Source organism: Lissotriton vulgaris, chromosome 6, assembly GCF_964263255.1.
Source record: "Lissotriton vulgaris chromosome 6, aLisVul1.2, whole genome shotgun sequence".
In the NCBI taxonomy this organism is placed as follows: domain Eukaryota; kingdom Metazoa; phylum Chordata; class Amphibia; order Caudata; family Salamandridae; genus Lissotriton; species Lissotriton vulgaris.
Window position 1 is genome coordinate 1,413,130,262 of NC_141694.1, and position 13,626 is coordinate 1,413,143,887.

The 13,626-nt window shown below is 43.8% G+C and overlaps 1 protein-coding gene across 19 annotated transcripts in view; it reads right to left on the reverse strand.

Moving 5' to 3' along the window:
* The window catches only part of REPS1 (RALBP1 associated Eps domain containing 1), a 1,100,512-nt gene that overhangs the window by 672,548 nt on the left and 414,338 nt on the right, over window positions 1–13,626 (reverse strand). The window lies entirely within an intron of this gene.

The following is a 13,626-nucleotide window of genomic DNA, read 5'->3' on the forward strand; positions in this document are numbered from 1 at the left end:
GGGGAATCAGTCAATTTCAAATATGTTAAGAAATAGGTTTTTGATCACAAGTATATTCTCTGACATAGGCGAGTACTGCAAATGCCCGCATATTCAAAAGTACATTATTTTCAAACTAAAACCGCAATTCATAAACCCAGTAGTTTGAAAAGCATTACTTGAAAAATAGTTTTTGAAGAGAACAAATATTAAAAGACTCAAACCTCACTCCATAAAATCAGTGGAAATGTAGCAACAAGAACGCAAATGTATGCTTTAAATAGGTTTATTCAATATTTTTGTAACTCAGAGTTCTTATGAAAATACTTAAGCCACGAAAAGCCTTGTGATTTTATGTTTCATTTATGGTGCAATCTAGGTATACTAAAGTTAAAATACATTTTAAGCAGCATTTCAAGATGTGGCTTGAATTTGCATTAGAAAGCAGAGCACTGTCTGTCAGCATCTCTTGCACTTGTTCCAGAATTCTAGTCGAGTGGATTTAACACTTAATAAAATATGTGGCATGAATGGCATCTTGGGAAACATTCCATCTGTCTGCATACAGCCGATCAGGATACAGGTTCCAAGTTGAATGCTTGTTAAGTTTTGACGGAAGCATAAACGGAGGGACTTGGATTTAAAATGGTATTAGATCCAAATCTCGAGTGACTGGATCAGTAGGTACGAAAGAAAAAACTAAAATGATGGCAATAATCTTGTAACCACTAATATAAAAAACGTAAAAGTGACTAGTCAAAACAGAGAGAGGCAATGCATGTCAAATAGTCAATGAGCGTAGAGGTGTGGTGCAGCGGCCAGGGCAGCTGACTTCGGAGCACAGGGTTCACGGTTCAATAATTGGCGGCAGCTCAGCTCAGCCCAGCACCATGTGACTCTGGGCAATAGCTCACTTAATTTCTATGACGGCACCCAGCGCCTTGAGACCTGTAAATGTGAGTAGTTCACGCTTTACAAATTCGGATTGACATTTTTTTTACATTTACAATTAATATTAGGGGTAGGCAGAACTCATGGAGTGACCTAAAAACTCCACGAGATAATGCAAAGTTCCTTGAGCCGCATAATTTTGGCATGTTGTGCTGCTACCTCTGATATTTAGCACTGGGAGCTTGTTCTGTGCTGTAAAATCAGCACAAGCTGCACCATGCGGCACGCCAGAGGGTGCTGCCTCTTTCTGCTGCTAGAGTAGATTTTATACTCGAGCAGCAGCTTTCTCAACCCGAACTGTAGCAAACTGCCAAGACCGCCCAGGGTTGAGAAATCTTGCCGGGAGGTGTTCTAGCAATCAGAAACTGTGCAAGGGGACGCCAATTCTCGTTCGCCAACTTAACATTGGCGAGCAAGGAAAAATTCAGCCATGCAGTGGTTGGTGGAGTTTTGCTGGAACTCCGTGCTCCAAGCAGAGGGCAAAACTCAACAAACTCCGCAGGAGGCGGATAATTTTTTGCCCACCCCTAAATGTTACTTAAAGAGTGGTCAGGAACATACTGCAGGGGAGTATCTTCAGGGGTTTTTGGGGTGTGACAGTGACTTTTGATGTAAAACAGGGGAGAGAGAAAGACAGATATACATCTGGTGGCTGAATTTCAGAATGTGAAACCAGATAACCTGGAATCAATACCGGCTTCCTTCTTGCTTAAAATGTGTGATCCTAGGCAAACATTTTGTTTCACAGAGCCTCCTTTTTCTTTATTTCACATATGAGCACACTGTGAAATACTTTCAGGATGGGAGTGGTACAAGTACTTTTTATCTTTCATTTAATAGACTAATGTTGCTTAAATGTTAATAAAAATCTATGCTACTTTTAGGGTTTACATGGCTACGAATGTGCGTCTTTGTTTACTAATGGCATTGTAGTTGGGTGTGAGCCATTAATGTTTTTAAGTTCATGCTTCAAATCTACCACTTTTAATAAATGCCTGTCTACGTAGTGATATAATCTGATGTACTAAGGTGAAATGCTTCTGCATGTTAAAGAAATACACTGTCTTGAATTTTGAAGAGATACTATCATATTTTTATAATATGTTTGTTGCACGATATATATGCCAAACATTTTCATGGCTTGAGTCTTAGAGCCAATCCAAACCCTTTGGTTCGGCTCTGGCACACCCACCTCTGTTTGGATTTGGGCTTAGCACCTGGTGAAGTTATTCACATGATTAAATGATTTGTAAAAGGCGAGGACTGGAAACATTGCTTGCTGTCTACATGCATTGACTTGAAAACTCCCTAATGCATTCTTGGATTGGTAGTTGGGTCTAGGTTCCCTGAGTCAGGTATGCTATGCCGGCGTTGGCTTTTCTTGTCATTCTTATTTCCCGGAAAACGAGAAGGTGTGCAGTTCCCATTGGAGGGAATGTCAGTAAATGCCTGAGGGATCGAGTCTGAGGGATCTGATCCTTCATGAACAAGAGCTCTCACACACCCGAGGGGCGCCATGCTTCACTCCAAACTACGTAGCCTATGAATTTCATAGCCTATAAATGACCGCCTACCAACTGCGATCACTCACTTTTTATGTTCAACTTCTTAATGTTATCCAGATGCACTGTCAGACCAGCAATCCACTGAATTCAAGCATGCAATCACCTGGCATGCGCACCCCATCAGGCACTGATACTGTGATTACATAATGAATGTACTGCTGCTGTGCCTCTCATTCTCCCTTTTTTCCTTCTAGGTTAGTAAATTTTTTGATCGCAATAAGGTATACTCTATATCAATTTGCGTTTGGGACAGCATGGCACTAGATGAGACACATCTCTTTGACTGTTTACCTAGGAGTAGTTTAGTTCTTTTAACGGTCCTGACAAAATGCCTTGATCTTTCTAGACAAGAACCATGTTGACCACTACTTATACCTTGAGCTAACATGGACCATTATACCCACCTTAGCCTACACTTTTTTTTTTTTGTGAAAATCTTTATTAACATGAAGGCATATGATGCATATATTTTAGTACAATCAAACTTTTAGTCCTGTATTTGTATATTCACATATCTGTAGGCCACAACATTTATTACGTATTCTCAATTTGTGACTTAATCTAGCCCAACTATAACTTATGTAGTCTCCTACACTTGTTTTTAATACAACCTTGGGTTTAACACATTCAACTTTAATCTTCAAGTCCCTAAGAGTTATTTGTAATCCTTTGCACTCTACTCACACACTACTCACTCACCATCACATACCCACTCCACAAAAATCAGCTTAAAAGAACTCCAGGCAAAGAGCCCCCTCACGAGCCCGCTGGGCATTGCACCGCCGGCCCAACAAGGAGCTGCCCAATGATGAAGCATGACACCCCTCGGGGTGTGTGAGGGCTCTTGCTCCTGAAGGATCAGATCCCTCGGACTCGATCCCTCAGGAATTTAATGGCCTACCTTCTAACAGAAACTGCACACTTTGTCGTTTTTGTGGGGGGGGGGGGGGGGGGGGGGGGGGAGGGGGTATTGTGTGCTTGCCTTTTTTTTAGCCCTCTGTCCCTCCTTGTGATTTTGGTGATTCTTATTTCACAAAAAATGTTTGTCTTATTACATTTTTAGTGCAGATATATATATATATATATCGGCAAAGTCTTCAAACCTCCACATGCAGCGGCGAAATAAGAGACAGACCCCACGTTCTCCAGGCAAGATGTTATTTATTCCTTGTGCCTCCCAAAATGTAACGTTTCGACTACCAACGTAGTCTTGTTCACACACCACATTACACAAGATGGACAATTCTTTTATCTATGCAGTGTAGACCCACCCTTCCGGGCCCCACCTCCCAAACGTGAGTCACATGGTACTACCAATGCCAGATACAAACAAATTAAAGAAACAGTGCACAATAACGCTATGTTCTTGTAACTTTGTTGCATCAAAAACAGAAACAATAATATATGCTTCCTGGTTTATAAATGTTGATCCAAATTGATTTCTGTAAACGTGAATACACTCAGAAAAACAAATTTGTAAGTGACAAAATTGCTGCATGAATGCGCAAATGTTATTTTACGTTAATGACTGAAACATAATGATCTGCATGAATGAATTATATATCTCACAGTACATCAGAAAAACAATTCTGGATTATTGACTAAACTAAAGCTTGTAAATCAATAATAAAAAATGCAAATCGTAGCTGTGCAATGTAATATGCTGCCCTGGCCAGGAACAACCATGTGTAAAAACAATTTATGTGTAACACCAAAAAACAGCACCTTCGTGTAGAAAACACAAATATAAATTTCAGTCCTATGTATTATGTTTTTAAGAGAATATTTTTCTTATTTTCTTTAAATTTCATAAATTTATAAGAACTATTTACAAGACAATTGTGTTTGAAAAAAGTGCTCGAGTAAATGTACAGTGTAAAAGAACCACCAACAAAATGAATTTCCCAAGTGTTTGTTAAAAAACTGCACTGTTCAGAAAACTAAGCAGACAGCTCTGTTGTAAGAGATAGGACTGCAGGATACCTAAAATAGGTGCTTAATTTCAAGATTTCATATATATACAAACTATATACAATTCTTTGTATTTTCTCACGTTTGTATTCAGTTGATCTACTATATACAGAATGTGTGTACTGAGTCAATGTTCCTACAAAAAGTTGTGCATGTCCTCTGTCGCATTCAACCCGTTGGGTTGTTTGCTGTCGAGTTTGATGATGTACTGCGTTTCTAATCGACGTAATAGTTTATCACGATCACCACCCCGCCTTAAGGGAGCGATAGCATCAATGACATAATAAGTGAGACAAGACAGATCCCTGTCATGCCTGCTGTTAAAGTGGCGCGCCACCGGGTATGCCCAATCGTGATTAACTATGGCACGAAGGTGCTGCAGTATTCTAACATGCACCTGTGCACCGGTACTGCCTACATAGCGTAGACCGCAGGTGCAAGTTAGGACATAAACCGCAAACTCCGTACGGCAGTTGTAATTACCGTGAATTGGGAATTCGGTTTCAGAAAACGGAGTGCGGTAATGGGTAGTATTTTGTCCAAACTTGCACGCCCGACATGAGGAACATTTGTGGAATCCCTTTCCACCAAACCATTGAGCAATCATAGGTAATTCAGGGCTGGATTGTACTAGCCTGCTGCACATGCTATATGCACGCCTGAATGTGATTGTAGGTCAGTCAGGAGTTAAATCACGTAGAACTCCATCAGTCTTTAAGACTGCCCAGTGTTTGTTAACAATGGATTTAATCTTACGGTGCTGTCTACTGTAATTAGTTATTAGTCTGCTGGTATTGGATGTTGCGTCCATGTTGGGGGGTTTGGATGACAATAAAGAGTCCCTAGATCTTTCACTGCACTTCTGCAGTGCAGTAGCAAGACAGGATTTGCTATATCCCCTTGCCTCCAATCTTTCAAGCATTGCAGTTGCCCCTTTGTAGGAGAGTAGGGTCTGCAATCCTATGATCACCCAGACTTTTTGCTTTTGTTTCACTGGTTTACGACTTTCTCGGGCTGTGGGCCTGCCAATCAGACCCACAGCCTAGCTGTTCTCTCACTAAAATTGCTGTGTGTACCCTAGGTGCATTACCCAATCGGAACTGGGCCACCCTGTCAGACCCTGTAACTCAGGGCATCGGTGTACCCAGGGCCTACCAGGGGCTGAAGCATGTATTATGCCACCCCTGGCTGGCCACCTAAATCTGACACAACTGGCTGCACGACAGCTGGGGCCACGTGGCGTACTCGCCCGTTGCTGTAGGTGTAGTATCCCTATACCTAACCTTAAAATGGACACCCGAGTTCCTATCAGTCACTCCTATGGCAGGCCTTGACAATCCTGAAGGCAGAGTGCATGGAACCGTGTGAATTGGGCTCTGGCACGAGCCGAGCCCGGTTGCAGCTTGCGGAACCAAGACCCAATGGCTGTTCCATGATAACGCGTATCACATCGGTAACTTCGGTATCGCGTTATCAAGACATGTCGAGTAAGGTGTCATACGAATCGGGATGCTGCCCCCTCACCAATTCTGGCGACGAGGTTAGCATTCCGCCCTTCTAGAGGAACACGACATGTACGTAACTGTGAACCCCGGTTAAAGTTAACCGAAGCCTCAGCTCCACAAAATGGATGCTGCCACCACAGACACGAGTCTGACCCCCTGCAGCTGGGAGTCCTTCCAGCGAGGGGAGCCTGGACAAAGGGTTTCCTGTCAAGGGCGGTGCTAGCACCGTCCCAGACAGGGTTTTGTGTATCCTGGGTAGGCAGGGCTTTACAGGAAGGTGACTGCTGAGTGGCACCCCGGTGCTCACTACGCATAGGCCGGTCAGAACCAGTTCCAGGGGCACACCAGCCCCTGGCCTGGGGGAAGTCCGGCATGGGAGAGGGGTGTAACCACCCCCCTCCTAGTCCCACCCATAGGCAGGACCTAGTCACCGGGTCAGCCCCTTTTCTTAGTATAAAGATAGGAGCGGGCCCCCTGTTCAAATTAGATCATCTTTGAATCAAGAACTACTTTCTACGAAAGGACATTCGAGACTCTTCTCAAGATTTCTCCCTTGTGGCTAAGGAGTAGTCACCCTGCATCCGCAGGCACCATCTAAGAACTCTGCGGTTTGCTGCAAGTCCTTCCTCAGGAATCCGACGACCCAGCTCGACGAGAACCGGCTTCCCTGGCACCTCTGACCTCTACCCACATCGTCAGCTCAGCTGAGATCTGTGGGTGCGACGAGACCTCGAGGGACCGACCATCATCAAAACCTGCACGCTTTCTTAATCCAGCACGACCACCGAAGGAATCCTCTGGTGAGTGCTCTGGGGTCCGAGAAGCACCGATCCTGAGCAGCTCCAGCACCGAAGTGCAGCCTCCCAGCATCTCCACGATCGGCGTGGGGCCCTTCTGCTCGCCGCTCAGCACGTTGTCCGATCACTAGCCGCTGGCTTGTGATCTCCTTGACGACATCCGACAACCAACGCTACTGGTCTGGTTGCTCCAGACCGGCCCTTGCTCCCTTTTCCGAGAGGAGCACCCCGGACCCTCCTGGTCCACTCAAGACGCCATTTTAGGCCCACCACGTGGCCCTGAAATCTGCCAAGGCTTGTTGCCCCAATCCTGGGCCCAGCGACGCCGACAGCATCAACCTTCGTGGGACAGCTCGCACCTCCATCCTGGTCGCCGACAACGCCTCCTGGTCCGTGAGACTGCAGAGCCTAGCGTCGCCCACTCACCTAGTCGAGGTGACGGCCATCCGGTGCCTTCCTGGTACCCTCTGACTACTGGCTAGTAGTACGAACTTGGTCCCCTCTGCTTTCAGGTATCATCGATGTCTGATCCAGGCTTGGATCTCTACGAACTATTCTTCACTGGTCGCCGGCCAGCAACTCCTTCCTTCCGGCTCCTGGCTCGTCAGCGAAGACCCCCGACGCCTGTAAGACTTGTGCAGCCGCAGCCCTTGTGGCTAGGTAACTCCGGCATTTCGGTGCCCGCATAGCCTCCTTACTTAAGGGTCCTGAGTCCCTCGCTTCCGACTTGCCTTATCGGGTCCGCCCGAGACCACTAAACTTTCCGTGCCCTCGGGCACTTGTATTGATTGTGCACTTGAAGTATTTTCCTAAGAGTTTTGTTCTGTGCTTAGTACCCTGTCCTCATAAAGAGTACAGGGCTGTTGTGATTCTAATAAATATACTGTTTATTTTCATAACACTTGTGTGGTGTCCTTTCACTTGGTGTTCAAGGGGTATGTGATGGTATAACAGCTGGCTTAACACGCCCTCTAGAGTTTAGCCCGAAGACTGCTCGTATCCACGCTACTAGGATAGCTGGTCTAAGGTTGACTTACAACCAATCACCATAAGGATCGTTTGGACCGATGCATAGTGGTCACTAGAATAGTGAACACTGCATATCGGGCCAACTTCTCACACCCTTCATCAAACTTTTCTTGAGTATTGCATATTCGCTTGAGGCGCAACAATTCGCCAAGAGGAATGCTCATGATGACGTGTTTGGGGTGGCCACTGCTGGCATGTAGAATACTATTGCCAGCAGTGGCCTTCCTGTGTAGGGCAGTAATGATCTTGTTGTCTACGACATTAATGGAAACATCAAGAAACTCAGCCGTAGTGTTACTAATACTGGAGGTGAAGAACAAGTTAAATTGGTTCTGGTTGAGCGCATTTACAAAACTCTGAGCACTCATGATATCCCCCTCCCATACACAAAAAATGTCATCAATAAAACGCATCCAATACTTGACGCATTCAAATCCAGAAATGCCTGGTAACTCCTGCTCCTCCCACAGCCCAACGTGCAAGCACGCGTAGCTGGGGGAGAAGCAGGAACCCATGGCCACACCACGTATTTGTTTCCATATATCTTTTCCAAACAAAAAATAGTTGTTTAAACACCATTGCACCAAATTGCAGATCATTTTCTTGTGGCTGTAATATACACAAGACTTACGTCCCAAGAAATGTCTTATTCCTTCTATTCCTTTCTGGTGTTCGATACAGGTGTATAAAGACTCAATGTCCAAAGTTATAATACACCAATCCTTTTGCCATGGTATAGTTTCCAATTTGGACAAAAAGTCACCTGTGTCCTTTATATAGCTCGGTAATGCTTGGACATGTTCTTGTAAATAGAAGTCTATGTATCGTGAAATATTTTCGCCCATACTTTTAATCCGGGAGATGATGGGCCTCCCAGGTGTTGGATTTTGCCTCTTATGTACCTTAGGGATTAGATACATATGCGGAATAACTGGATGTTCAATCAATAAGAATGCACATTCTGTGGATGTAATCAAGTTTTCTCTTTTGTAAGCTAACAGCAGTTTCTTAATACTCTCCTTCGCGTGCTTATACTGAACGCCATTGCTGCGTGTGTAACAATTTGCATTGTCCAATTGACGTTTGGCTTCCGCAATGTATTGTTCTTTTTGCCACAAAACAATATTCCCTCCTTTGTCCGAGGGACTTACTATGATTTCTTGGTTCTTGGACAATTTGGTCATTAAGTTATTATACTCTTTGGTTTGGAAACTGGACGTGTCTTTTTTGGAGTGAATTTGTTTATTGAGTCTTTTTAAATCCTCAATAATACAGTCTTGATAAATGTCCACAGCATCCTTTGGCATAACGGGGACAAATTTACTTTTAGGTTTGAAGGGACTTTCACCCATATATATATATATATAGCCAGCACTCTTTCCAACCCAAGATCTATACTAAATTTGCGTTCTTGAAAGATCCAGGCACAATAATATTCTCAAAAACCAGCGATATTAAGAGACTGCAAACTCCGTTGCAACCGAGCAATTTTATTTTCTCTTCTGAGACGGATACAAAATTAAACTTGAAACAAACAATGGCACAAATTCACGCAATGGAGCCACAAACAATACATCAAATGCAACAACTGGAATTGAGCGGGTTGAATAACAGGCACCCAACTAATATCAAGGCCATTACAGAGCATACACCGAAAGGCAATGCAGAAAGGACAAAAGTCCAAGCTCTGGAATTAGAAAATGTAGTGGATAATGTAGCAGAACCAAGCTCCACAAAACAAAAATTGGAATCTGGGGACTCCGCTTAGAATTTCGATATTGAAAAAACTAAAACTCAACATCCAATCTCTCTGTACCCGCAGGCAGTTGGAGGGTCTATTGAGTCCCCCCTCAAGAAACATTCTCAACTGCCACTGACCACGGCAAGCAACGAAAACGGAACAGGCACGCACCCACTACTATGGCAAGATCTACTGGTAAAGATCGCAACAACTACACCCCTACAGTTCCCAGTAAGACCCCCACCTCGCAATTACTACTTCTACTCCAGAACTCCTAGGACCAACTTCAATCGCCCAAGCAAGCACGAATCAAGAGAGCGTAAAGAATACAGCGCAAACAAAAGATCAATCGCCTAAAGAGAATAAAGAACGAACAACCGATAAACACACTACGCCAGGATCCAGCCAGGTGCAATTCCCCAGTGGTCGGTCTCAATACTGGCCGACTACCCAAACATTCGAATAAGGTAAAACCGACAAAGACACCAGGGCAAGGTCACTACCAGGAGCCAACCTACAGCGGCTCCGTTTTCTCCAAGCCAAATATCGAAGAAAGCGAAGCACAAGAACTTACAGATGATATCGCGCCGGGGCACAATCACAACTGCAAATGCGACTTGTCGTTTCTAGCATCCCACGAATGGGAGGAACTAGCAGCCACATACAGTAAAGACTCGCAAAATAAAATAAATAGCACTAAAGTAGAAGCTAGTGAAAAAAACAAACAGACCAACAACATTTTTTGGGAAACAATCCTCAACACAATGCAATACTCTACAGCAGCGCTTCAATATCAATCACGCAAAATGAACTTACAACTGACAGTGCTTCAAACCCTGGCAGAGTTTACTTCTGCAAAAGATAGGAAGCTGGCTGACTTAAATGGATTGATAAAAAGAGGACAGGAGACAGCCTTTAACAACAAATTACTGCAGCAAGACTGTACCTGCGCCCCAATTATAGATAAACTTTCCCAGCTACCATCATTACTTGGCGACTTACTATCCATTGCAACAACAGCAACTTAAACAGCAGGCAGCACGGGCCAGTCAGTAAAGGGGGGAACAGAACCAGAACTTGGTCTCACAGAGAAGCCACCCCCAAACGGGTCTGAAGAAATAGGAGCGCATAGGTCACCATCACACAGAGAGGCCCCCACTCCTGACGAAGCAGTAACGGATTTGAAGGACTTATGCAAAAAATTAACACCAACAAAAACTGGCAGCTGAAACAAAAGAAAGGGGAGGAAAAGGAAAACTACTATTCAGGCTCAAAATCTGTCCAACTGGTTAATACGGCAACCAACTGATAAGAATCCCAAAGCCTCAAGTAATCAAAACTCTATAGCGACATCACCAAACGAAGGCATCTCAAGCAACCTTACGCAATTGCATAAAAGCCCACAAGGCGATTCATGCTCTTTATCAAAATTAAAGCAAATGGAGGCAAGTGGGGTAGGAAAGGAAAAAAAATCAATCCATGCAGCGAAATAGAAATATCACCTACACTTAAAACCCAGGAACTTCCATACGATGAAAAAATCCAGGAACTTCCAAACGAGGAAAAACTTCAGCCAAACTATCCCCGGCTCGAAATCTAAAAACGGAAAATAAGAGTTTGGTTACATCACAACTCACGACTAGAGAATTATGGCAAGAACGACTAAAAAATACTCCTCTAAGCGTAAGCCTGGAAGCTAAAGCTTGGGATCGGCAAATCATATTACCAACGGCTAACAACATTATCGGAAGGACTTCCCTCCACTCGGACACCTCCAGCTTACATCAGGTTGAAGGCGCGGCAAGCCGCAACTCTGCGCATACGATTAAGGACTTCGCCCAAGAGAAGGAAGCCGACACGATTATTTTTGACCCTCTATACAAGTCGCGAGGCCAAATAGATACCCTCAACAGAGGGAACATATTACGGCTCTTGCAAGCCATTCCCAAGCTAGCTAATATCCAAAGCTCAGATTTACTGAGTGTCGAATTTTTACAGAATAATGGCCTGCCAAATTCAGACGCTTCCAAAATTAGATGGAAAACATCGGAGATAGGCAGTACAATCATCCAAGAAAACAAAACATTTAAAAATTGGGGGATCATGTTAAAATTAGTCCCCAAACCGCAATACCCAGCTCCATTTCTAATCACAGGCAGTCCTCGATGGCCAGTGACTTCAGTCCTAAGGGGAGCAAGGGGTCGGACTCTAACAGCAAGTCCTTCCCGCCCAAAAGAATCCCCGGCCACGAATAGAAGGCAAGGGCTTCAACGCATTATCCGTTTAACGGAGTCAAATTGACACAGGAAGCTATCCACCCCCACACTTCGCCTAGGCCCCAACGAAGTTAAAATATGCATCTGGAACATTAACGGCTTAAACTCGAAGCTGAACGACTATGACTTCCTGAACTACCTCAAAACCTTTGATATCATACTACTCCAGGAAACCTGGGAAGACAAACCCTTCGATTTACAGGGTTACACATCCAGCTTTATTGCTGCCAGTAAAAACTCTAAACTTGGACCCCGATCGGGGGGTTTAATCCTTCTCTCTTCTATAGCAAAAATTGGCGAGATGCATCCTATTAAAACACACATCACCACCCCAAGCTGCATCAGGCTTCAACGATCACGCTGTTCTTTAACCAGACAGCACAAAAGGTAATCTTGATAAACATCTACCTCCACCCAAAACATAAACTACAAGCATCAAAAGAATTAATCAAAGAAGTAACAAGAATATTAGAAGAGGCCGATACTGATAAATTCATTTTGACAGGAGACTTTAATATGCATCTTCTTGGGAATAAGAAAACATCCTCCTACCTATATTTCACCTTCACAACACTATCAATGTTCGACAAGATAACCCCATTTCAAATAGGGAACAGTGCAATTAGTGACCATATGCCACAAAAAATGATACTTTAAACAACAGCAACATTATATCAGGAGGCTGAAAAATCCATTGTTACAGTAGAAGCAACCAATCTTCATCGTATTAGGTGCAACTCAACTAACAGACAAAGTAGTAGCAACAGCAAAAGAAGAACTAAAGGAAGCGTGCGACCACTTAGGCCACCCGATGGAAACCTGGGAAAAATTCACAGCCTCACTTGGCAACCAATTTCCTATCAGCAAAGGTCCAAAACGAAACAGAGCAAATGGCACTCCAAATTTGACAGCAATGAGTCCATCCTCCAAAAAACTGAAAACATCAATAAACCAGCGATTGCGGCAACTTCGGAGGTCACCTGGAAATCAAAATTTGCAGCAATCTCTACGAGCTTCAAAGGCCCTTCTTAAGAGAAGAAGATGGACCAGGAAAACACAGTGAACAACGAATTTTGGGCTAAACTGTATCATGATGCCAAACAGAAAAACAGTGCAAAATTTTGGCAAACAGTAAACCGATTACATCGGCCGAATCACTGTGGAATTAACTCCCACATCTCTGAAGAGATTTGGACAGCATTCCTCTTTAATCATTTTAATAACAAAGAAGGATCAGTTTTATACCAAAAAAGTGTAGAGCCTGAGAGCTGCAACAGCGATGCAAAAGAGCTAATATATCTCTGCCAATTTCCTACTGAAGATAACAACAGCTCAGTACTTATCCAAGATCAACAGAATCCGAAGCATTAAATGCCGATTGGAGATTAAAGGAGGGGTACACCATCCAATCAATCAATGAGATAAAGTTACAAATAGCAAGGGGCCGACTGGCAGAAGACCCTGGTCCTAATGGAATTCCTCCTATGCTGTTTAAAAACGATCCGGACTTCTGGAGTAACGCACTTGAACCCGTCTTCAAAAACGCAATTAGAAAGTCTGCAATTCCAGAATCGTGGAGAGGTTTTATAATTAGTCCAATTTACAAACAGGGAACAAAGGGTCAGCCGAAAAACTACCGCCTAATAGCTCTGATCGACATAGAGGCTAAATATTTTGCAGCACTCCTCCTAAACGACATAACCATCTGGGCTGAAAAGAATCAAATAATACCATCAACACAAACTGGATTTCGGAAAGGGCAAGGAACAATCACCAACATATTGGCCCTGACCCTTCTCATGGACACAGCTA